General features: G+C 41.6%; 1 protein-coding gene across 28 annotated transcripts in view; it reads left to right on the top strand.

Annotated features, from left to right (window-relative positions):
* Positions 1–26989, top strand: part of SLX4IP (SLX4 interacting protein) — a 423033-nt gene that overhangs the window by 120892 nt on the left and 275152 nt on the right. For all 28 annotated transcript variants that reach the window (XM_064415748.1, XM_064415754.1, XM_064415749.1 and 25 more), the window contains one exon: positions 20040–20210. The gene's annotated coding sequence lies outside the window, so the exon portion shown is untranslated. The remainder of the gene's footprint in view (positions 1–20039; positions 20211–26989) is intronic.

Consider the following 26989-nt stretch of genomic DNA (forward strand, 5'->3'; position numbering starts at 1 on the left):
AAGCTTCTTCATAATTTTTATAGATGTTGTATTTAGATTTCATAATTCAATAATTTATATTCATAATTCATATTCATAATTCCTATAATTGTGGGCATACACATTGCTCCATGCATATTATTTTTTCTCCTTGTATTTTTATATATAAAATATAAGGAGGAAATCTGTGTGAAAAAGGGAAGTCATTCTCAGGTATTACTTATTCCTGGTAACAGTTTTCTTAGTATTTACTTTGGTAAAATGGACATGGCTGTGTTTTTCTGAGGAATCTTTTTCTTCTTGCAGAGTAGGAACACTTTTCCCACTGCTTATGTGCACACAGGCACTTGAATACGAATTTCCCTCACCAATTTTTTCTTAAAACAAAAATTATTCATAGAGAGCAACTCAGCCTTTGACTGCTTGTAATAGACCAGGCTGCAGATGAGAAGAGCCTCAGTCTCCTAGGTTCTGCACTTGCTCTTCTGGAAGGAGCTCAGTATCCACTGACTGATACTAAGCACATTTTACTTACTTACTTTTAGTCAGTGGGTCAGGATACTCTAATTCTAGGCTATCTCATTAAGAATCTTCCCAAAATAGTTAATTAATCTCCAGAATCTCGGGGTGTTGCTCCTTTTTAGCAGTGGTGATGTCAGTTAATGCTGTGTTAGCATTTGCAACCAAGTTCTGAAAGTGGAGCTTGACATGGAGGCCCATGCCTAGTAAAGACACAGAAGCAGAATCTGACTGTGCCCTTCCTCTCGCTAGCACTTTGTTTATGTGAATTGTTTCCCAAGTTAACTCCTGTGGCCTAACCCCAAAGAAGAGAAGATCTAATCTCTAATTGTCCTCTGGGACCATCCCTGCAAGGTCCTTGAAGAATATATCCTGTTTCCCAGTCAAAGAGTCAATCCAAGGATGTGTCCTGGCTTCTCTTCTCATTTGAAGATTGTTTACCTGTTATTTGTGAACTGTGTTTTGTCTATGGACTATTCCTAGTGCGGTCTCATTGTGATGCTTGCTAGAGAAGGAGGAAGGATTAAAATGGCACAGACTTCAGATTCAGCATCACATATTCCATGCAGAAGGATTTGCAGCCATTTTGCAATTGCACCAAAGTCCAATCAACCCTTGGAGGCTGCAGGAATTCTGCCATTGGTGGAAGACAGATTGGGTCTGTAATAAAGAAATGTTGAGAGAATTCCTAATTACCTGCTCTGATAATGCTTTAGAGCAGCATGGTATATGTTAGTGGATATCAGACGTGACACAAAACATTGAACATTTCAGGATGATGCTAAAATGAAAGCAATTCAAGGATCAAATTATGTATGAGTGTCAATATTCAAACCCAGCTGTAGCAAACAGAATGCTCTCATTTATGCCAGCTGGGATTACAGTTTGGACATTTTATTAGAGTATGAAGTGGTCACTTATTGTTCAAAGAGATTTTTCCTGAAAGGAAGGCAACCTGGGCTGAAGAGCTGAAAGCACCGAGTTATGTTCATTTGGATTAAAAATGGGTATTTTGAGCTAGCGAAGCGTCAAAATAAGCTTCAAAATTCTCAAACCAAACAGTTTTCCTTTTGGTAGCCAAAAAGGAAACTGCACATCCAGGAGGAATGTAGATCAAAGCAAACTCTGCAAATGATGCAGAAACACATAAAATAACAAACAAGGGTGGTGGGAAGAGGGGAGCTTTTGTAAGGAGATAGGTCTGTTCATGTTACACTGAAACCAAAGGCAAGATTGCTAAAGAAGATACGGGAGAGGGGTATATAGGGGTATAGATTTTTCTCCTCAGAGGAATTTTCCAGCCTGTTTTTGCATCTCCATTGTATTTGCAAAGTTACAAATAAGGGGCATAGTTAGCAGCAGATCTCACTGATACAAACTTTTGCCTTTCACCATCTTATCTTATCTCTTACTTTCCTTCTCTCTTTAGTTTTCCCTGAGCCTCCCTCTGCCAAAGTCTGTGGCAAAGCATGTTTGTTTCCCTGGTCACCCCCAATTCTCTTAAAGCACAATATGTAGGTAGGTTAGCTTTCGTAGTTGCAGAACAGAACAATTCTGAATGTACCTACTATTAGCTGTTTACATTGGAATGCATTTGTTTATGATTTTATGTATGAGAGTGCAAATCTACCTCAGAGCTGTTTTTAATAGAAAAAATAATCTTGCTAAATAGTTTTAAACTCCTTGTTTCACTTACGTGTAAGTGACTACATTGCTGCAATAACCAGTTTTAAAAACAGAATTGGTAGGGATGTGGCAATTGTTGCAATTAAGTAATTCTTCAGGTGAATGACTTGTCCAGTCCTTTCTTGGAGGCATCTTCATGAAGTGACGGGCATGTCATTCCTGATCACCTCAGGGTTTTGTTTCACAGAATTCTCCATAAAAGAGGAAGGACCTTGCAGAACGGAGAAAGGATTTTTGTCCAACAGCCAAGAGGAGTTGGGATTTTGGGGATAGCTGTGCTCCCTCCTGTGGATTTTGCAGCCGTCTCCATTTCCCTTTTGGGTTGCCAGCTCTTTCCTTGTGCGAGAGGTCATTTATTTCATCGAGGCCAGAAGGTGGAAAGGCAACATTTCTTCATCAGTCTCATTTCTTTACACAGAGAAAGTGTCTCTTACCTTTCATCCTCCTCTCTTTCCTCTGTAGCCACACACATTTTGAAAGCACCCTGGTCCATATTGCTAGAGTAGAATGGGTTCCTAGGGCTCTGTAGATTCAAGGACAGGGCATAAACTAGATTTACACTGCCTGGTAGTTGGAAAGATTTTATTTCCCCCTTTTTTTAGGTAGACAGCCCCTTTTCTCTCTGCTGAGTGGAGCAGTCTTTCATCAGGAAGGGCAGGCCCCACTGCACCCATCCTGTGCAGATCACTGGAGCCACATTTCACCCTCCCATCTTCCCCTGGGCGGTGCACAAACGATGCCTGTTCCTCGTAGAGAGGGCAGGGGACTGGAGGAATGCTGCTCTTCTGAAGACTCTCGCTGGGATAGCTTAGGGGTGGCTGGAAAACAATGTTTTCCCACTGTACCTATTAGGGCTTGTCTGCACCAGAGATTTCCTCTAGCAATGTTTCATTTCTCCAGGACTCCGGAATTGTTTGCCTGTTCTTTGAACTTTTTTTTTTCTAAGTGGCCACTTTTAGCCTGGATGGAGACCAGTGAAAGTTTGAGCTCTGTATCCAGGGAAGCTCCTCTCTGCGTGAGCACTTGACCAGTGAATAGGCTCCAAGCCTAGGAGTGCCAGACAAAGGGACAGCCTGCAGCAAAAGGGATGTTTGTACTGTGGCCACAGTAGGCTTCCTTAAAAATAATAGCCAAGGTAAACACTATCAATTCACAAGTTAGATGCTTGTGAAAAACCACCAGCCCATTTGCTAACCCATTAAGAAGGGAAATAAGACTTGACAGTTCACTGTGCTGTGATTCTAAGCATGATGTTTCCCTGAGAAAGAGTGCCTGTGCTGCTGTGAGTGCTCTGCAGCCACTGATGGCAAGGGATTGGGAAGATTTGTTGCTGCCCAGAAGTTTGTACATGGGTTGGTTTTAGGTTGTTTAAACCTATCTACATCAAGTGACAAAATGCAAAGCTGTCAGACCTGACCTGGCAAAATGGAGCTGGCATTCCAAAAAGAGTATGTCCATTCTGTGACTTCTGTTTTTCTACTTAAATGTGGTCTTTATGTTTGTGACTTCAGGTAACAAAAAATGTGGGATGTTTTGTTGAAAGAGGATTAAGCCCAAGCCCAAGTTAGCTTTGCCAGATTTATTCCCAAGGAGATGCCTTCCAAATACAGAATAAATTCCAATGTGTGACTTGCTTCATTCTTGGTAGGTATATGGACAGGAGATCTGAAATGTGGACAGAACTCTGCATCCAGTAGCTAACTGGGTGATCCTGGTCACCAGAGGAGGAAATGCTGGCCTTGCCCAGTTTTAGGAGGAAGTTCATTGGGGGGAGGAAGTAAGTTGAAGAGACCTTGATGAAAGGCATGGGGTAGACCAGCTCTAAAGCAGACTGGACAGTTTCTGAGTAATTTTATACAGAGTATTTCAAAGTTTCTAGTAAATCTCTCACTGAGTCCAAGAGGTTTTTTATGTCCCAGTGTTTAGCTGGCCTCAGATATATGGGAAGTGACCTTGGAATTTTTTTAAGGACAGCAAACAAACAGCTTCAAGTACGATAGTTGTGTTTTGCACTGATAACTGGGATCAGAAATTAACAACATTAATCAGGAGATAATCTTTAGTCCATAAAACTGAATTTAAGCAGCTGAGGCAGAAAAGTGGCATAGAGAGATAAAGTAAATCAAAGTGAGTAAGAAAATCTGCTTAGGAATAAGCACTTAGCCTGGACCGTACACAAAAACAATCCAGGCAGGAAATGAAATATATACTTCACCATGAAACTGAAGACATCAATTGTCTGAGGGTCTTTTGCTGAAATACCTCACTGTGTGCAAGGCTTTCAAGGCTGGTCTTTCACTCTGGTGACTCAAACATTGTTGATAAACATAGCTTGAAAACTGATCCAAATGGACCTCTGGGGTCTTTATTTTGCACACTTTTCATCAGGACCCAGCTTTCTAAAACACATGATTAAATATTTGGTAACTTTGACCACAATTAATACTGATTAGTCTTTAATTCAAGGTTTTTATAAAGTAAGTAAACAATTTCCCCCAAACTTCCAGAGACTCAAAAGTCCATAAAGATCCTTAAGAATTAGGAACAGCTGCTTTTACATAAGTGCTAATATAGCTATTGCTTTTATTACAGTGTGGTTCCTTCACAGTGTCTCTTATGCTTACATATGTTAGCACAAGAGTCATATTCTCACTCAAAATAGTCATTGGTGTTTTGGCAACAAAAAGCTATAATCATAAAAAAATTTTGTATAAGCAGCATTTTCACAATTCAAGTCCTGCTTTTGAGAGATTTCTGACAACTCTTAGCTTGAAAGGGACCATTTTTAAACAAGGAAAATGCTGTTAATATCACCATTCTATAGAGAAGTCAGTGACATAAGGAGGAAGGCAATAGAGAAACACAAACACTACTGGATAAGATATCCAGTGTGATAACATTTGCTGGTATTGGTCAGCATAAGGAGAAAATAAATTAGAAAACAATTAATTATTTTCCTAAATTAAAAAAGGATGCCAAGCCTTTTGTTAGTCATTTGGATGAGAGTCACAGGACTTGATAACCCTGTAGTTGTACCTTGTCATAAATAACACTAATTCACAGTGAAGTGCAGCATTTGTGGTTTCCCAGTTGTTTTTCTGGCAGAGAGTTCCATGGATTATTTATTCATATTGAGACTTTTCTTAAATCACTTAAAAATATAATCTTTCTATTCCATTGACAGAACCTTTGTCTTTTGTCAGGAGAGAAGGATGCAGAGGGCACAGCTGTCTGTATGTTTAATCTGTTGTGGAACTCTCACATAATTTTCTTTAATAATCATAATCCCAGTGTTCTCAGCCTTTTTTTCCCAGACATTTCTTTAAGCTTCCTGGGCACTTCACTTGCCAGTCTCTGGATCCTCCTTGTTTCTGCTCTTCTCCCCTTCCTGTGGATTCAGGATTTCAGACAAGGAACTTATGTATGGACACTACTGTCCTAAGAGAGTAATAAAATGTATACTAAATGCCCACATATTATAAACAACTGTCTAGACAAGACTTTGCAACACTTATCTCATCTTATGGCTCTTAGTTTTTAGGTGTTAGGCTTTTAAAGAACAAGTATAGTGAATTCTGTTGCTAAGACAGTGATGGCTTGGCTGAGCCAGGTAGGTGTTTTATGCTTCTACTACTTAATAATTATGTCTGAGTGAAAAATAAAGGTATTGAAATAACAGAAGAGCTGCAGCACTGAGTGTGACTTTTCAGCCTGAGCACGATCTTTCATATTGCTGCTGGAGGTAAATTCACAGTGAGTCATAGCGTGGTGGTACTGGAAATCTGTTGGTTCAGGCCTGTGGTCTTCTACACGATGATCACATTACAATGTAAAAGTTTCCTGTACATTTGGTATCTAATTCTGGAGTATGTGTTTCAGGAAGGCTTTCACTCTCCATATTTCAGCGTGTCTTGCTGCTGACACTGAGCACTGAGCAGTGTGAATGGCTCATGTCAGGGGATCTTGGTCTGTGGTGAAAGAACAGGAACAAGTCAGTACACACAGAGCAATTGCTTTTGTTTACTGAGTCAAAGCTGCAAAACCATAAAGGGAGCAAAAGCTGAAATCAAGGGACATAGAAATAATGGAGTGGGAATGGAAAGGAGAATCAGCATTTGAGGGTTCTTCTGTATGAAGCAGAGATCTGGGTTCCAGAGACGGGGGAAAGACGCAGATCATTCTTCCAAAACTTTCTGATGCAAGGACCCCTTCTTTTAAGTTTGGATTTGAGGCTCTTGGAGTGGAAAAGATTATTCATCAGCAGGTATTTCTCAACACCTCCCTCTCAACTTTCAGCCTGGTTCATCAAAGCTAAAAAGTGGCTTTACATGATAAATTTTCTCTTAGACTGCCAGCTGAAGCCAGGGTCCTCTGCTGTAAGAGAGAAAAGCTTTGTTGCAGGAAGAACTTTCTTAGATTTTATTCTTTAAAAAAATGCACTCAACATTCCTGATGGGGACTTCTCACTTATTGGAAGCTACTGCTTTATTAAAAACCCTTGGTCTTTTAGAGCATTTTAAAACATACTCTTAGGAAATGCTGTATTGCTGTGGGGCATCTGGCTTGTAATCAGTCAATCCTTTCAGTCTAACTCTTCTGTCATGACACCGACCCAGAGCATGCCTGGTGTGGTTCTGGGGAGCCATGTGCCTTATATGTCCATTGCAACTTGCAGGAGGTCAAGTAGGGGGAAGCCAAAGGATTTGTGCAAATGGTGGAGCCAAGCAGAAGGTCAGGGATGGCATTTTGTGGCCATGGGAAAGAGACAGCTCTTTCTCCTGGGTCGGGATGAGTCTCCGTCAGTGCCGAGTCCCAAGGACTCACGGGGCTTCCATGGCTGGCACCCAGTGTTCTTAATTTTGTGGTGAATAAGAGCCCTGAAAGCACATAATTTAATCCGCCTGAAGATAATTGTTGAAATAAATAGTTCTCTTGTTTAAAGAATAAATCTTCTGCAAGTTTCAAGAGAGCCTACAGCACTGCTGATTTTAATCATTACTCTGCACAGGGAAGTGCCTATACGGCTTCGTGTTTCCAAACCAGCAGTGCTGCTATTAAAAAGCCAGGCTTGGATTGAGAAGCTGTCACAAGTCAGACTAAGCTTTTTTGGGGATTCCTGGATTCCCAGCTGAACGAGAAGAGGCCTGGTGAGCAGAGACCCCACTTCCCTGTGTGGATTTATCTCAGCAGTGAGCTGCCCTGCCGCTTGGTGCCTCAGTGAGGGTGTCCGAAGGCAGGGTTCTGTGGCCAGCACTCTAGTTCTGTGGCACTGCTCTGCATTCTGGAGGGGAGGGGTGCTCCAGGAAAGATGGGTATTTGGGGTTTTCTGGTGCTGCTGGGATGTTGCTGGAATACGGGCTGCGTATGACAGGAAATGTGCTGTGGTGTGTCAGGCCGTGCCACAGACAGCGATTCCAGTCAGCGGTGGGTGATTTTTATCAGACCGCCCTGTGGTCACCCCGTGGGCTCCCCAGGGCTCTGCTGGGCAGCTGCTCCTCTATAGCATCTACTGCTTTGGTTGAAATTTTTTAGGGTTTGTCTGGTCCACAGGGGATTTTTTTTTTTGAGGGTGTGAAAAGGATTGGTTTGGGTGAGACGCATTCTAGCAAAGCAGGAATTACCCTGGTCAGCTGAGGTCTGCCGAGTCTTGCTTCACTAAACCTCCCTGTCCTGCATCTGGGAGCTGTGCTGGGGCAGAGGTGTTTCCCTGCAGAGGCAGGATGTGGGTTGGAATGGCCCACTAAGGTGTTCCAACCAGGGATGAGGTAGGATTTGGATACACTACAGCTTCTTTCGAGGCTTGAGGGTTCAATTAGCTCTTGGCAATTTAGTGGCTCCTATGACTGCACTCTGGATTCCCTGGCTGGCTAGTTAAAAGGTGTCCTGCTAATTTATGATACTTAAGTTAAATAACAGAGAATTTGGGCCATTTGTGCATTAATCCATTATGGATTGCAGGCAGGTTCCGGCTACTTAACCATTTCCAGTAGCTGAACACCACAGAAAGTTGTTGACGCTGATAAAAAACCCATATTTCTGTTGAGTGTTTTTCCTTTTCTTGGAGTTCACTTGAAGATTTTGTCTTTGGGAGAAAATCTAGGAGGAATGGACACTGCTCTGGTCCTTTGTCTTGCAAAAAATCCCATTTCTCCAAACTGGGAAGTACTTACTGCTCTTCTGAAGCTGATTGTATTGCTAAAAAAGTAATTCATACGGGGTTTGGCACAGCATTTGAATGGTTTTAAGTGGTTGGAAATTAATTCACTGTGCCATTTAAGCTATTTTGAAAAAGAGATCTAGCTAAATTTTATTTTGGTTGTTTTTTGTACAAAATGTGTGTCTTACTGGAACCAGATATATTAATTTTATGCTAGGCTGATGCACACCAGTTAAAAGTGTGCCCTCTGGCACATGGAGTTGAAAGCTGAGGGTTTTCTCAGGCACAGACTCCACCAAGTCCCCTCAATTCAAGGTACTCCAGCTGCTGGCTTTGTTAGTGTGTATAAGAGATATGGAAACACTGGGTCCCAGTGCCATTTCTGTCAAGTCATCAAGCCTTAGAAATTGCTTTTGTGTGAAGCAAAGTATTTGTTAGATGTTATCAGACAGGGTCTTACTGTGCAGTAAATCAGAGTTTGTTAAATTCTTAAATATCATAGAATGGTTTGGTTTGGGGAGGAATCTTAAAGGTTACATAGTCAAACCCCCTTGCAAGGAGCAGTGACATCTTCAACCAGATCAGGTTGCTCACAGCCCCCTCCAGCCTCACCTTGAATGCTCCCAGGGAGGGGCAAGCACAGCTCCTCAGGACAAAATGTGTCAGTATTTCACCACCCTCGCTCTAAAAAATGTCTTCTTTTTATCCAGTCTAAATCTACCCTCTTTTACTTTATAGGTGAGCATGGGTTATGTTTAGCTCCAAAAGTGGTGAGGTTGTAGACAGTATGTCATGAATTGTTTTACTGTGTCTGCTATGTTTCTTGCACAAATCACACAAGTGTCAGTGTCACAAGCACAAGGTTTCATAGGCAAAAGCATTCTTAGAAATTTTCATTTGCAGAAAATCTTGGGAGCCTTTGTCTTTGTTCAAAGTTAAAAAAAAAAAAGTAATCAACTTAGAGCACTTATAAATCAGCGTCCAAAGAATAAATTGTAAAAGAAACAGCGTGACACTTCCATCTATCTTTAGAGGGAGGTCCGTTCAACAATACATTTCAGGTGACAAAACACAAATATGATGCACGGTGCCAAATGGAAGGAAAGAATAGACCCTCTGCTGCTGGGAATAGAAGAAAACTGTAGTAATGTGATTATGGTAATGGTCAACAAGTCATAGTCTTGTGCTTTTGTTCACCGTAATTAACTTCTTGGAATGGCACAGTCGCTTTCTCGGTGCTCATCAGATGGCCCTGCCTTTGTGTCCGCAGTCTGTTACTTCTCCTGCAGGGACTGCAAGCCTCCAAGTGCATTACTAAATGAATTCATTGCTGGAACAAAGATTCAGTAGCAGAATAGAGATTGATATCTTTTGTTGTCAGACATTCAATACCATATAGCAATCCAATTACTTAAGCTGTTTCTATCAGTCTTATTACGGCTCACTATTGAGGCATGCTTTAAAGCTGGATAATTCTGTCTTGCAAGAATGTAGTGGAACAGATTAGAGCTTTAATGAGAAGACTTTCTGTGAGCCAGGGCACTTCCATTGTATGTGTTGGGATTGAGGAATCATACCTAGGCAAAGGCCTGGAGTCATTGTTGCAAAGAGTGATCAAAGGGAAGCCTGAAATGTGTACAATTGCTTTAAGAAATTTTACGGGTTATAAAAAAATAAAATAAAAACTGCCAAAGTTTCTGTCTGCTGTTCCCTATCTGTTGAGAATCTGTGCTGCACTGGGAGAAGGAAATTACTTACTGGAATTCAGGCTGTGGAAGGGGTATGTCATTTTGTGTTTGAACTTTTCCTCCACTGTGCTATAGGTCGAATTCTGTGCCTAGCTGTAGCATTTTAGGAATTCTGGCAGCATGGATTCAGCACAAGGCTTATTTGCATACAGCTTTCCAAGGTGGATGTTTGGAGAGGAGGGGTTTCTAGTGCACAAAGACATAGAAGGCTTTGATAACTGCAGGTAGAGGAGGAAGGATTAGACCAGCAAGTCAGCCTTGCCAGGTTTGCACCCTCACTTCTGCTCCCTGCGGCACAAAGCAGGTATGGATTGAACCCCAAGGCAGCAGAAAGCTGGAGCTGGAGTGTCAGTAAGACCTCAAAACTGAGCCTGGAGCGTAGAAGTGGAGAAAAGTTAGTTTACCATGAGAAAAAAGCAATGAATAAATCCATCTACTGAGCAAATATTTTTGAGATTGCATATGTAAATCACACCTAACTTTGTTGTGTGAAACGCAAGCGGTAGAAGCCTGGGAGATACCAGACTGAATTTGTATGTCCAGCAAGCCAATTGGGCTGCTAGGATTTCTGATGGACTTTTTAAAATGTGATAAAACTCTTCAGCTCCCTTTCAGGCCTCAGCAGAAACTCTAATCTGTGCTTTAAGTCACAGTGTGACCAGAAGAACCTCAGAGCTGCTGAGGTTGAAGTAAACTGGAAACACACATTAGAGAGCTTCTGTGTGGAATACACACAGCTTGGGGTGATTCATGAGCACAAGCATTTCTCATCTTGTCTGAAATCCCCCCTGTCTAGGTCACTCTCCCGAAATAACTGAGGTATGGTTTAGTTTTTGGTGTGATAAATGCACCAAAGGTAACACTCACTTGGAGTGAATGCAAAGCTACGTAATTTCCACAGGACAGCACTGATGTCCAACCATCTGAGGATATAGCCTATTTTTCCTGGATGCAAAAAATAGTATGATTTATAATTTCATTATAATGTGGCTGATTTTCCATTTCTTAGGCTGGTTTTACACTACCAACAGCTAAATATTTCCTCCCCAGGGACGACATTACAAAGTCTTGCCAGTGCACACATGTTGTCTGTCTGTAACATTTCCAAAGTATTATTTTAGAAGAACAGCAATTATAAAGACATTTTCCAAAGGAAATTATATTTGAGTTAGGATAAGGATGTAGGGGTGTGAACATAAGTCTGAGGAACACCTGGAAGTTTCTCTGTGCATTTAGATCTGTTTTCAGAAAATGTTTGTATTCCTGTCTGTAGAACACAAACACTGATTTTCTTCAGCAATAAAGGTATGACCCAGTTCTGGACTGAAGCTAAACTTTATTTTGTAGCCTCAGTTGCCTGATGGGGATGGAAGTGAATGTTTTATGAGGCAAAGGAGAGCACCTGTTCATTCCAGGAACAGTTACTGCTAAGATATTTGTTTTGGGTTAGAGTTAAGATGATTTTTTGCTGAATTATCAGTTTCTCTCTCACTCAGTGGTGTAATGACCAATTAAAGATTTCAGGTGGCCTGACCTTTATTCTGCTCATTGTTGACTTGTGACAAGTGATGGCTACAGTAACTACTTTCTCATCATTTATTTACTCTATTGAAGGATGAGGCGTTTGGACTTGGGATCTACCAAGGGGAGCTTTTAATGTGCATTTTTATTTATTTTGTCTAAGTGCATAGAAACCTCCAGGACAGATACTCAGCTGGTGTAAATCAGCTTAGTTCCATTGACGTCAGTGGAGCAGCGCCAGCAGCAGATCTGACCCACTTCTTTAATCTGATCCCTTGTCCATCCCATTTATTTCAGATTACATCAGAGTGAGCAGGGCCTTACCTCATCCACCATGAACTTGAGATAGATACAACCTTGCAAGTTTTGGCAGAGGAATATAATTCCTGAGAAACATGTAAAAAGCAAGAGTACCTCCAGTCTTCTGCCATGCAGAAATTGCTTGCAGCCAGTGCCTTGACAGTCCCAGCTTTTCTTCATATGAGATTGTATGACATGAAATTCCAACTTGTTTATAAGAAATTACGTTCATTTACCACAAAACATTGACCTAGCACAGCAACTTCTGTGTGTGTGTGTGTGTTTGTCTAAATATCTATTAACTAATCAGTAATGTTCCTTCAGTATGCAGGATGTTCTGTACCTCTGCCGTGTTCTGTGAGTCTTCAGAAACCTCAGCATCCAGCTGTCAAGGCCATGCAGGTACCCACCTTAGACATTTCCATGGGACATCGGATTTAAGTCTACAGTCACACTATGGATCTGGCACTTCTAACTTGTCCCTTCAGTTTTTCCTGTTTTTCAACTGTTGTTTTGCCCTTGTGTCTGTTCCCTGCCATTGTCCTCTCAGATCAGGTTTGGATGATTTGGCTTAGCATTTTACTCACATCACACATGACTCTCCCAATGGATCTGATCCCTTCCACTACTAAAGTGAGCACATTAGAACGTTGGGTTTTTGGGGTTTTTTTGTTGGAGAAGAATGGAGGTGCCTGTACACAGCTGAAAAAACTATTTTCCCCTCAGTCTGAACTGCTGGTTGAACAATGGTTCAGAACTGATGGTTCTCAAACAATAATATTCAAATATTCTAGTAGCTTCCAGGGAATGTACAACATAACGTTCTTGTGCTCTCTGAGTTTTGTGTACTCAGAGAAGTTGCTTGTCCTGAAGTTTACATCAAAGTCTTTATTTGTTCCTGTCCCATAATCTTGCAGTGAATTTATACCCTCAAGAAGAAATTTGGAACTTTTTTTTTACTGCAGCAGTTATTTTCTCTTGCTACTACAATATATCTTTCTATTTTGCCTACCTCAAGGCTTAATTTGCATTTCCTTGGTAAAAGGGAGAGTTTTGACTTTTTGTCAGCTGTTCTCTACATACATTTCTAGTTTGAGTAGCAATATTAGTAGAACAAATACTGCTTTTTCTGGTGTTGAACTGTCTCACATTTCTGTCCAACTTGAATGAAAGGATGAATTTTCTCAGCCACAGCGGGTCCTCAGCAGCATTGTCTCATGTCCTACGACCTCTCCAGGCTTGTCGTGCAGTGGCCATTGACTTTGTTCTGGACTTTCTCCAGTACCTCCCTTCAAGAGCTTGCAAATGCCAAAATGATGTGAGCCATTGCAGTTCTGGTATCTTTTCCCAAATACCAGATGTTGTCTTGGCTTCTCTTGTTCCCAAACTGTCTTGTTTTGCAGACTCTGATGTTTTTGCTGCAGGTCTCTCTTTATCAGTATGTTGTCTCTTATATCTGTCAGAACTGTCCCTGCACCCTAAGTTTCCCTTTGGATAAAGTGGCTTCCTTTTTCTTGGCAGTTCCTAGTTGGGTTATTCCTAAATCTTCTAATAGCATTTCTTTGTCTCTTCCTCCACTCCTACACTACAGTATCAGCTTGACCCTCATACCAGCTTGTGTTTTCAGCTACCAGTCAATAACAGAGTCTTCCCATCTTTTTTTCTCTGTTCTGGTTCCATGTAGTATTCCTGCACATTTAATTGTCTGCCTCCCCTGCCTCGGTTAACCAAACTATATAAATCATCTTTGCCTTCAGAATCAGACATTCCCTGGAAGGAGAACATGATCCTGTTAGCTGGGAAGGAGAGTTGCTGCTTTAGCTTCTCTTATCACTACTCTGACTCTGTGAAGGGCTATGGCTTTGGTGGGATTTTTAACTTCTTCTTTCTTCCACACAGAATATTGTCTTTGTTACTGTTGTGGCTGCCCCATCCCTGGAAGTGTTCAAGGCCAGCTTGGATGGGGCTTTGAGCAGCCTGCTCTCACAGAAGGTGTCCCTGCCCATGGCAAGGGGGTTGAAGCTGGGTCATCTTTAAGGTCCCTCCAACCAAATTGTTCTGTGATTCTGCCACTCTGTTACCTTCTCATTGAAGAAGAATCCTAAAACCCTGCTCATCTCCCTTGCAAGTTTTTTGTCTCTCCCAACAAGTTTTTCTCTCCCTGCATTCACTGGGACAGTTTTCACTCTACCCAGAGAAGCCAAGCTGAAGGGTAGGTTTGCTCTTAGAGGTGCAAGCATAGAACAGGAAATCCATTTTACCAAAAAAGCCTAAATGTACTGGGAAATCTCAGGGAGTGCACAGAAAGCAAGACAAAAAATCATAGTTGTGAAGGTCAGGTTCAAGGTGTTCTCTTCTTACAGAAGGTTGTGCTTGTGTTTGTGGAATATATGCTTAGGAACTTTGCTGAATGAGGGCCTGATTAAATTTGATTAGACCAAATAAACAAAACAAGCACAAAATAACCAATTTTTATAATATGCTTGAGAGAAAAGCAAGCAAACAGTTTTTTTCCTACTGCTAAGAAAGAAAACGAGGCAGAAAAATGAAGTATCTCAGCTCCTGGGAGCAAGTAACAATGCAGACCCAGGTTTTTGTTCTGGGCTTTATCTACTGCACTGACATTTTACTTTTTAAATGTTTTTCATAAGACATGGCACTTATTTTATTCATTTTTGTGATTGCTTTCATAAATGGAAATAAGCAAATCACACCGAAGTAAGTCTAAAGTTGGGACAGTATTGAGTTCAAGAGGTACAGCAGAAATTTAGTGAAGATGCAAATGGATCTGGGTCCTGTCAAAAGTTACTCCTTCATTTACCAAGGAAACTTCACTGAATTAATGGATTTTAGAGCAGAAGGAAACTTAAGACTATCTAATATGACCATATGTATTTTGCATGCCATACAATTCCACTCAGTTATCTCTGCAAAACTATTTCCTGCCAGATAGCAGGCCAGATCTCACCTCTGCCAGCTTTAACCACTTCAGTGTCCAAGCACTCTCCGGAGATGTTCTCTGAGTGGGCTGTGGCAGCTTTGCTCTGGAAAGACCTAATGGTTCAGAAGCCCATGAAACATGAAATGAGGGCTCTATGTATGTGCTTCTTTTGTAATCCCACAACCCAAGGGACTGCTCAAGACAGGAGTGAAGCAAAGCAAGGAAAATCAATGTTTAACTTGGAAATATTTGTCAGTTAACAAGTCACAAGGAAGTGAGTACCTCTAGCACTAGTAGGAGTTTATTTTATGCTTAATTAATACTCTTTTTTTTTTTTTTGAGTAAGAAGTGTATTTTATAAACTGAACACCGACAAAAAAAATCTTTATTTTGAGCTTTGTTACCATTGGATTTCCTAAATTCAAGAATAGCCTCTAAATGTACTTGGACACGCTTATTCTGTAGAAGGCTGACTATCTAGACTCTGACCACACTTAAACACATACTGAAATCTCTCCTTTTTATGGACAACATGCAGTTGTGTGCACAAACCCCTGTTCTGTTTAGAGATGCTTTCCTGAACTGGGAATACAGCTTGTGTGCTTCAATTGTTTTAAGGGGTCTCTTTTCTGGTATCTTGTTTGTTTTCTCCTTTTGTCCCTTCAAAAGCACTTCTGTTGAGTTTAAGAGTATATTCCTTTACAGTCTCACAAGCTCTCAGTTTATGAGACCTGGAATCCCTTATTCAAGAAAATCCGCTGGAAATCTATAAAAACCCCGTGTACAATAAACAAGAGACCTACTTCACCCTCAAGTTCTGGATCTCAGGCCTTTGTTGTCTTGCAGAATGACTTAATCCCTCCGAGGGAGGAGTGTCCCAGGTATTTCCGTATGGATCAGTCCCCCAAAGCGTTGATCTGTGTCTCAGAGCCACATCGATCTGTCCTGTCTGCAGTGCCTGAAAGGACTTTATGCATTGAATTTTCTCAGAAGTGCTATAAAATAACACGTCTTGGCGAGTGAAGCCAGCCTGTTAATGTATGGATTTTCTGTCTTGAGTGATTTTCTAAAATCAATAACTCATTAAAAAGAAAAAAGCTCAATTCTCACAATTCATAGCCATGCAAATAAACAGGCTGACTTCAGCAGCAGCGCCCAGCTGAGTTAGAACAGTGGGTTTGGAGGATGTTGTGTTGTTTGTTCAGTTGCCCTGACTGCAGTTTCAGTTTTGCTGGATCCTTCTTGAAAAAAATATTTTAACAACAGTATTCATTCATTAATTCTTAAGAATAATGCTCTGTTGGCAGAATGGTTAACTAGTTGCTAAAAATAAGGTCTGCTGGTGAATCCTTCAAAAATAGGACTACGTCCCCAGGAAATAACTCTCTTTCAGCAAAGGATAAAAGTGTAAATCTTTCAAAATCACAGTCTCTAGAAATGCTTTATGTACGTAATAATTCCTCAAAAAAAGTGTCAGATAACTTGGCAGGGGAGGAAGCTTTCCATCCCGAGTGTGTAAAGCATTGCAGTCATTAATTTATTGACTGAATTGATCTGACTTTTAAAAGACTCTGCCTTGGCATCAGTATTCTGTTTATCTCACAAGCAATGGATCTCCTCTTCCTCCCTGTGTGTAAATACTTAATAGCTGTTAACTTAAAAGGTCAGACCTTGCTGAATCCATAAGTGTTGTACTTCAAGGTACATTTGGATTGAAGTTTTCTTTTCCTTCTGCTCAGATCTCTGGTTGCTGCATTACCTGCTCTACTTGACATGCTCAGTGGCTTGGAAACCGTGTCAAATGTTTTTCAGAGAGTTAGTTCTTTTTTTCAGGGTGATTTTTTTTGCACCCAGATGTATTAATTAAAAACCTTTAGGGTTTGGGTTTTTTCTTCCCAAAGTACTGTGACAGGATTTAGAATGCTCCACAGGATGCTGAAGTCAGCTGCTTTCACAAAGCTTTTCCATATGCATGTCAGCAGCACAGCTTCAAGGAGTGTCTTCTCATTCTGCTTTCCACTTAGCTGGACTTTAACAGGTGTCTCAGAACGCCTCTGAGCCGGGCAGGATTAGTGTCTGTGATCTGGGAATAAAAGAAAAGGTGCCAGGGTGTGGGGGCAAGGAAGGGAACTGTGGAGGATGACCTGCTTCCAAAGGACACCCTCAAGCAGAGAATCACATTGGGTAGATTCAACTTCAGTGTGAGAAAGAACAAACCTTGCATGTCAGCAGGGACTCCTATGGTTTAATAAATTACTGGAAAGTTAGGACACTGAGACATGGCTCTCTAGAAGAGTCTGAGAGGATCCTAGGCCCAGTAAAACATTTCTCCACCTCAGATGAAAAATGTAGCCACTAGTACGACAAGGCATTCTTGAGTGTCTGTGTGCTGGATTTCTGCCCTTTGAGGCCACTGGAAGAACAAACAGAGCAGAAATTGTCCAGCCAAGTAATTAAAATCCAAAACTATAATGTTCATTTTGTGGGAAAATTATAAGGGGCTGTTCCAGGTGCAACCAAAATTCAGTCGTCTATGGAACCATGTCCTGGGTCTCCCATGCACCTCATGAGACCCCAGATCCTAGGATCACTCACGAGCAGAAGGGCAAAAGGCAGCTCCTGCTGCATCTGCTGTGGAGCCCCACGTGGGCTCATTGGAAGGCTGGAAATGAGATGTTTGTACTGACTGGACAAGGAGCCATTGATCCCACTCCTTCAAGGAGATTTTCCTCAGCTTGGGGCACTAATTTAGGTCTCTTTCCTCTGTGCAATGACAAGAGCTGGAGGAACATAATTATCTCCAAATCTTTTGCTTCTCCCCTGACAACTTGCATTGAAATGTGGCAGTGGGTTTGAATGTTATTAGGGGCAGACATGAACAGACAGAAGGCATGACTGCATAAGCCTCATTTCCTTAGGAAATCAAGTGGAAATGTTTGTATAGTTTATATACAGCACAATATGGTTTGTGTCTGTCATATTACCTTGAAGGTTGTTGGTGCAATCTTATGTTCCATTGTTGTGCTTCATCTCATTTAGAGTTTGTAAAAATACTGCTCTGGACCTTTGTGATTTGTTTTCCTGCATCTCATAGGAAGCCAGCACTGGAAGGGGCGTCCTGGGTCAGTGTGCCCAGGCTCCTGCCGAGGTATATGGACTGTAAAAGTTAAAAGAGAAAAATACTCTATAATAAACTCCTGATTGGTACAGTGGGAAAGTTAATGAGACAAATGAAACCTTCCGTGTGGCCTTTGCAAAGCTGAAAGTCACAGCATGGGGCAGTCCCCTTGCAAATCTTGGGTCATTAGCTTATCTTTTGCAGTAACTGCCATGGACCAGTGTCAGAGGATGAAGGCATTTTCCTCTTTACAGCACTGGACTATTCACATGTTCCTCAGAAAATCCTGGGAAAAAGTGCCACATTTTTTCTTGTGCAACAGGAGTATTAAAATGTTAAACGTATTTACAAAGGAGAAATTATTTGATCCAGAGAGAGGAGAGACATCCCTTAGCTTTTAAATGTGCGTGAATGGCAGTCAGGGATGTCCAGCATTCCACAGCATTTTCCTAAAGGGAACAAGAGCCCAGAAGACCCTCCATGAAATAAGACAACAGGCAAGAGAAGGACAAGAGAAAGACAGCATCTTCTTATATACAGGCCACAAGGGAACAACAGTGTCAGATTATTTCTGGATCTGTATTATACTGCTCAAAGGGAACCTGATGATGTAAGAGTAAAAACCAGAAGTGCCCATGTTTCAGAATTTCTGGTGCTCACCTTTAGCTGTGCACTGATTGTCAGTGTTAGATGTGCTTCTCTGCTATGTATAAGTACTTGCAGATTGTTAAAGACACTTCTAGAGTATTTATATTCCACAATATCTCAATTGTTTCAAATCTCAGCGATAAAATTCCCTCTACTTAGAATTATATATGTGCAGCTGTTCAGAGAAAGATACAGCCTGAGAAAAGGAGAAGGACAATATTTTATTTGACAGTTCCCAGAAATTGAACAGAAAATGAAACAGTACTTTGAAAAATCTCAGTTTTGCACTATTTAAACTTGTTCAAAAATAGAAAGATATTTTTCAAATTGTTTCAGACCATTTGCCTTTTTGATAGTAGAGTCTGTAAAAAGCATTGAAATTTTTAATGTTTTATGTGGAATATCTCTAGAATTAACTGGGAAGTTCACTGACTGTCTTCAGTGTTGCCTTTGGCATAATTCTGTAATTCTATGTCTTTGTCCTTACACTAGGAAACCAGGCAGTACTTCGGGCTCTTCCATTGACATGCTTGTGGCCGTGGGTATTTTTAAGCATCCAAAGAGTCTCTTTGGCTTTGTTTGCACAGTTTGAATGTTAGAGCGTGAAGTGTGCGCTGGCGTACTTCACTGGGCTGTGCTGTGCTCCCCAGCTGAGCTCTGAGCACAGGAGCACAGGTGGGAGTGAGGGTGGGAAACTGAGCTCCGTCAGCCCCGTGCCTGCTCACAGGCACCCCGCACGGGAAGGTGCACTGAGCTGCTTCCTCTGAGCAGGCCATGAAATCATAATAGGAGAAAGGAAATCCGCAGCTTCATTTCAGAAGAGTCCATTTGCCATAAAAAATTATATGCTTTAGAGGAATTAGGCAGTTTAAAAGAATAATTCTACAGTCTGCATCATTAAACTTTGGACCTTTAAAGTATTTAACTGTTGAACTCCTGACTCGATGGAGACTCATTTCTGGAATGTTGTAGTAACTTCTGTTTTAAGGTGTTCAGAATGAGCTAGACTTTTAAACAGTTGCAGCAGGTTAATTGTTAACAAAGAGGTTTTCTTCACAAAAAGCATGTTTTCTGCCCAACAGAATTTGATAGTGTTTTCCATCCAAATTTTGAAGACTGCTAAGTTTGACATTGCTGCTAGGTTTGCTCAGTCAGGCTCAGCCTGTAGAAAAAAGGCTGTTAAAGATCTATCACTCAAAGGAGGCATTCTGACTGCTTTCCATTACAGGGCTGCCCCTCATGGCTCTGTTGCAGTGGCTTTAAGCAGGTGTGAGTCATTTGTATGACTCTGGCTCTCACGCTGCTTTGGGGAACCAGCTGCCTTTCAGCTCAGTGCTCAGCTCTGGGCCTCAGCAGGACCTGTTTCTCAGCCCACCTCATCCTTTACTCATCTCACCTCATCTCCAATTGCATCCATTACAGCACGGTCACCATGCAGTGAGTGATGATCCCAGCCCGTCACTGCTCCTCTTGTCCAGCCACCAGCAGCTCCATCCCTTTTCCGTGGGGCCTGTGCAGTGCCAGGGCTCGCCCATCGTTGCTGGGCAGATGTGGCTGCCTGACCAGAGAGTTTGTCTCCCAGTCTTCACTTGGGTAAGTACATTGTCTCCCAATACTTCTGTTGCATCAAGCTGAACATCTTTGCCTCCTGCCTCCCAGTCCTGCCTCCTTCAATCACTTCAGTGTAGAATTGCATTGATTTGGTAGAACAAATAAAAAGACTGAAGCCAGTTGGCCAAATCCTGTTTTCAGTCACCACTACATAAACTACACTGACTCCACTGAAGTCAACAGAGAAAACCCAGAATGAATTGTTTATATTGACTTCTGGGATAAGTGCAAAGCAATTAAAATTCTTTTTATCATTAGTTATTATAATGCCATACAAAAACACTTACATTAGGAATCATCAGCTTTTGAAGAAACCAAGTGCTCAAAGGATGTCCGTGCTCCTGTTATATGTCAAAGCTACAGCTGAAAATTCCTCTTTCCTTAAAGATGCATTTATGTTCTGAATTCTATTGCTTTGTGAGAGAAATACTTGCATAAAGAAGGAAAAAATAGTTATCTATATCCATCACAGAGTGGGGGAATTTTCTATTGAAGCTTTGCCATCTATGTTCAAGAAACTTCAAAATTATTTCAATTAGCAAGAGAGCATCACCTTTAAGTTTTATTCTTATGTTAATAATTGACAGCACTATCCCTCCCACAGTGTTTAATATAAGCAATACATTGAGGGGAAAAAGTATATTCACTTGAAATTCATTACTGTATTTACAATGCTGCTTTCCCATGCTTATTTTAGGGTCATTTGGGAAAAAAGCTGTAACTCCAAAAAAAAAAAAAAAAAAGCATGCATTGCTATTCTGGGACTTAGACTGTCACTTAATAAATATATTTCTGATAATAAAAATTGGTGTCATTTTACTTGGAGAGACTTATTTGGAAGAAGGTTAATAAAAACTGCATGGAAAAACCAGCATCACAGTTGGTTGGGGTTTTTTTTTGGTGGGGGCTTTTTTTTGGGTGTTGGTTTTTGGGTTTTTTTTGGTTCAAAATTCCTCCAGGAAATTTAGCCTAATGCAAAAAGTATCAAGAGGCACAGAAACATTCCACGGTCTTTAAAACCCAAAGGTAAGATTCTCTTCCTAACCATGGTCTTTAAAACCCAAAGGTAAGATTCTCTTCCTAAATATACTATTAAGCAAGGTAGCTCTGATGAGCTTTTTAAATACCTTTTAAGGACAAAGACTTAACTGGCCCTGCTGATGGGAAAGTCATAATGTGGCTTTTTTCCTGATGGCTTTCTATTCTTTGTATGTGTGACAGATGTCAATGAAGTTGAAAAGTGTCCATTTCCCAGCAGGAGGCTGGCTGTTCCCCAAAATGCCTGGGCAGTTTGTAGAGGCCCTAATATCTCCTGATGGTGAGGGAAGGATTTGTAGGGAAAGCTTCCTGCTGGGCAGAGGCCTGCTGCCTTTGAATAGAAGGCAGCCAGCAGCTCTACGGGCCTCAGCAAGAGATGCCACTGCACCATCAGGAAACTTTGATTTATTATCTGAGAAATTCACCATCCATCTGCATGAAGAGGTCACAGAAGCAACTTTCCTAATGGGAATCTGAGACCCCCATTATTTCCCACTTATTGCTACAAGCATGAAAAATTGCTCCAGCTGAGAAAGCCGGACCTTCAGGACTTGTTGCCATGGCTGAATTTATAGGAATATTTAGGAGCAATGGGCTTTTCTGAACCTATAAACTCCCAACAATTTTCACAGGTTTTTGCTAATTAATGCCACCACTGTGGAAATGGAAGCAGTTCTGCAAACAAGCTGCGACAAATGGGATTTTTCCTGCCAGTGGAAAAGCCCAGGGAATAATTAGCGGGTCCGTTGAGATCTCTTGATTACAGACATCTGCATTGGTAATGTCCAGACGCAAAGATCGCCCAGGGAAATGTTTTGGGATTTTCACCTTAGGGCACGTTTATGTTGTCAGCTACGCCCTTCAAAATGCAGTCGGACATTTGTGGGAAAATATTTAGTGAAATGTTAGACCAAGGAACCCGATGTTGACTAATCTGGGCTAGGGAAACCGGCTTTGCTTTCCAAAGCACTGTCCGCCCGCCAAGAGTTGCAGATGTAATATTTTGATATCTCATTAAGCTGATTTCACAGAGATATTTATTTCTCAGTGCTGCATCTGAGTTGCTGTGAGTTGCCTGAGATGCTTTTGCAGTTATCACTGCCTTGTTGAATAGGATGAAGAGGAAACAACGAGACTGATTATTAAAAAAACACATGACTCCTTGAAAATGAAGCACTGAAAAAAGAACTCATGTCAAGGCAGGATTTATTAGTTCAGGTTGAAGAGTAACTTGATTTGGGATTTTCCTTTTGTCAAAGAGATTCACAATATGAATTATGAATCTACTTATAGAAATGGTAGAGGTTTTGCCTTTTTTGAAAAGGCATGCTTTTAAACGGGCCAATAAAATAATTATTTCAGGCCTATGAAGCAGAACTTAAGCTAAGGGGTTTTTTTAAACTGCAATTATTTTCATTCAAATAACATTAGAGCACAGTTACCCCAGTTCTAGACTTGTTCATGTTGTATTAAATGCCAGTAAGTGCCAAACAAAAGTCATCCCTTCCCTGAAAAATTGATAGCATACAGGTTTGCTTGCGTTTACCAATTGTGCTTGGATACAGGATATAGGATATAAAATAAATTAAATTTATAATGCCTGTGATTTTAAAACATTGGTGACACAATATAGGTCTGTTTTGCTTAGAATCTCTCTTTGATGGGATCTTCAATTCCACAGGCCTTGAAGCAGAAAATGCCCTTAAATTTATATTTAAACCCATCCTTCTCCAGGACAACCATTAAGCAAATGATTAATTTTAAGGTACATTTCAGTCCCAGTGGCATCATTTATCCTACTCACTGGTCAGGCAGTCACTTACAACGAAGTTAAGTACTGAGCAGACCTAATTCTGAATCCAGGCTGTCCTTCAAGATGTCATGAGAAGGAAGAATAACTAATTCTCCTGTCTTTTAAGTCACGATGTGCACGACATATGGCTTCACCCACTAATGCACCAACATGTCAGCTATTTCCAGAGATCTCTACTGGTTTAGCTTTTCTGTTCTCTCTGTGGTGAGCGGCAGGGGTAGAAGGAGTGGAGGGTTAGGAAAGAAGGAGAATTCAGTTGCTGAGGATACTTTTGTTCTCAGACAACTGGAACTTGTCATACAAGTACATGTATATTCATGGGCACTGAGAACTAGAATCCATGCTTCAGCCTGACCCAGGATATTTACAGAGATGTGAAGCAGCTTCAGGATGAGGTTTGTAATAACTTCATTCTGAGTCCTTATGAAGTCTTTCCAGAAGTCCCCAGAGATGCCTGTGATCACATGTGTCTCATTGTCACTGCCTTGGACAGATGGGAAAGTCCCTGGAGAAATTGCTTCAGAGTGGTGTTTACTGGTCAGGGTGTGGGCTGCAATGACACTGGTTTTGGGGAACACTTGCACTGGCTTTGGGGTGCAGGTGAAAGGACAACTATCTTACAGTCTCCTGCAGACAGGGTTTTCATTCATTCTGGACTGTCTTTCAAATTACAGGTTATTTACATGTACAATCCAGGTGACTTTGAGCCCCAGCTTGGTACATTTTCTGCACTTAAGGAAATGGTTTACAGTGGCTAAAGGTATGAGTATGTGGCGCGTATATCTGCCGTTCAGAAATACAATATGAATTCCTGTAAATAAGGTGTTTAAGCATAAATGTGTTTGACTGTTTTCTAATGAGCCTTGTTCACAGGCCCTGCAGGGTTAATTAGGTTTCTAGATCTTATCTTTACTCTATTACACTAAAGGCAAAAACCTCTACAGGAACTGAATCCACTCAGAAAGAGCAAATAAACTAGCTCTAAATGATCACAAACTGACCAAGCTTTTCTGCTTCAGCTCCCTGTGTGCCTTCAGGCAATCGGGATTTAAAAGCACTGAGATTACAGGACCATAAAAATACACATTTACATTTACGTGTGGTCACATGCAAAATTTAAGATTTGGAGAAAGCCACAAAGGGAATGTTTAACACAAGTAGCCAGGCACAAGCTGAATTAATGACACAGCAGCCCCAGCAGAAACACAAGAAAAACATGTAAACCTTCATCTATTATTAGTTGCTGTAGCCCACACTCCAGAGCACAAGGACGCATGGTCATTAGAGGCTGTTCTTTTCCACGAGGTCTTTTAGCTGCCTCATGAATGGGAGCTGGGCAAGTCCTGAAATGTAGGGAATTCACTGAGGGTCCTTGTTTTGAATTTTATTTCTTTGTTAGATGGGTAAATCACTGAGTACATGAACAGAGGAGCCAGAAGCCTCTCCCCAAGCCTGCCCGGGTGAGGACACTGCAGGAGGACTCCCAGCCTTCTGTGTGGGACACTGGGCTGGGAGAAGGCTGCAGGTGGTGCTCCCAGGATGGGCAGCAGCTCCTCTAGCTCAGGGTTTGCATTCCTGCAGCCCCTGGCAGGCAGGCTGAGCTGTTGCACCAAGCCTTGCACGTCTGCTACAGGCAATTCAACAGCCTGTAGCAAGCACAAGAGCGTGTGGGGACAGGACAAGGGGCAATGGCTTCAAACTGACTGAGGGTAGGCTTGGATTACATATTAGAAAGAAATTCTTGCCTGTGGGGTGCTGAGGCCCTGGCCCAGGGTGCCCAGAGCAGCTGCGGCTGCCCCTGGATCCTTGGAAGTGTCCAAGGCCAGGCTGGATGGAGCTCTGAGCAAACTGGCCTGGTGGGAGGTGTTCCTGTCCATGGCAGGGGGGTTGGAACCAGATGATCTTTAAAGTCCCTTCCAAGCCACTCAGTGACTGTATGATTCTATTAATTCCTTTGCTTAAAAGTCCTGTGTTGCAATGTGATGCAGACACATGGTGATGGAAAGCTCCGGGAGTAGATTCTGTTTGGTTTTCCACATGTTGGTATCACACCTACCAGAATGGCATTTAGACCTGACAGGTTAAGCTTCTCGATGCTTAAAGTAAATATTAGATATGAAGAGAAACACATTTTCTTTCTAGTTTTTTCTTGCCTTGACACTGTTGTCTTTGTAGAAATATGTATATATTTTTTTTACACAAGAGTGTCCTGTCAGGGCATAAAAAACTAGACTGGTTCATTTTAAGCAAGTCTGAGTTCTGGTTGTGTAATTATGGATCTGGTCACATGAACATGCACAAAAAAAATAGTGGAGGAGTTCCCAGGGGAAAAGTAATGAAGTCTGTTTGTCTTGCCAAAGCTATGTTGTATTATAATACAGCAAATGATAGCATGAGATCTTCTCAGGTAGGACATTCTTCAGGAATAAAATTCAACCAACAGATGAGTTTCAGAAACAAGTTGTCCTATTGCTAATTTCCCCCACCCCCCTGCAGCAGTTTGTTTAGCTCCTTAGCAAATTGCAAACTCCTCAGCACCTCAGGCAGGGTCTGCTCCTCAGCTGGCCTGGCTCAGCACAGTAATGGGATCAATAGTGGAGCCACTCAATAGCAGCCTGAATTTAGAATGCTAATTGTTTAACCTTGCCAAGTGGAACAATTGCATTTTTGATACCACAGTGGTAGGGAGCTCAAATAAGCAAAGGGGAAAAGGACATTCTCTTATGCATGCACCTTTTTTTTTTTTTGCACCTAATTAGGCTAATTAAAACCTGTGGGCCTAATGATGTACAGAACATTAAGCATTTGCAAAACTCCTTACAGGTTGGGGGAATAAAGGCATGGATTGTAAGACTGAGAAAAGAATAAAAATCAGAAGGTCATGTTGTTTTATCTCTCACTGGAGTTTTCTCCTAGGATTTGTTATGATTTACTGTCATTACATATTATGTAAACAGTCACTGTTTCCATGAAGTGGGAGGTCCTGTTAATCTTCTGTAGCTATTCAGCGTTGTTTGTGAGTTTAACTGGAAATGTATCTCCTTACTGTAGGGGAATGATCAGCAATCTGTACCCTATAGCCTCGGGTTATGGCTCTGACCCCATTAAATGTGTAGGTGGGGTCTCCCTGGTAAGTCAGTAGAGCCAAGGAAAGTCTGAGATGATTTCCATGCTTCCTGCTGTTGTTTCCTCCTTAGTGAATGCTCTTGTCTCATCCAGATTCGCAACTGCCTGGCCCCAGGGCCCAGGAAAATACTCTGGAAGGATACTTTCTGTTTGAGCTTTAGGGAATGACTGCATGGCAGGTGGTTAAATAAAAAGGAAATAGAGAAGGACGCCTCCCTTTTTTCCCTGCTTCCTACTAAATCCTTGACTAAACTACATCTTTACTTCGTCCTCTACCAGCAGAACCTGTATTGCTTGGTCATGCAGGCTGTCCACAGTTTCTTCAACAAAAAAGGCAAATCAGTTCTAGCAAATACATTGCTTACAGTCTCGTGTTCCTTTTGCTGAAAAGCCCTGCCATTCAGTGTTGTTTCACCCCCAGCCTATACCCAGAGTTTCACTGACACCAGTGGGAGCCTTCCTGGAATGTGTGAGAGTAATTTATTAATTCCCCTTTCCAGGAGTGATTCCTTCAGTGCTGCCACGCCAGTGGAGATTGTGGCAGGGTCTCCTTCCCACCAGTGCCTGCACTGGAGCAGACTCTCTGGCACTGTTCCTGTCCCTGGGAGTTGTCCTGGCTGGATGGCTGCGAGGAGGTGGGAAGAAATGCACAGCAGTCCTGTGCTCATTCACTTGGCTGCCAAACATGCACATTTCACTGCTTTCTTGAGAGCACTTTCCTGCTGTGGAAATGTGATATGCCTGACTAGGTAGGCCAACAGCTGTGTGATTGTCCATCTGCTGC

Source organism: Passer domesticus, chromosome 3 (assembly GCF_036417665.1).
Source record: "Passer domesticus isolate bPasDom1 chromosome 3, bPasDom1.hap1, whole genome shotgun sequence".
Lineage (NCBI taxonomy): Eukaryota > Metazoa > Chordata > Aves > Passeriformes > Passeridae > Passer > Passer domesticus.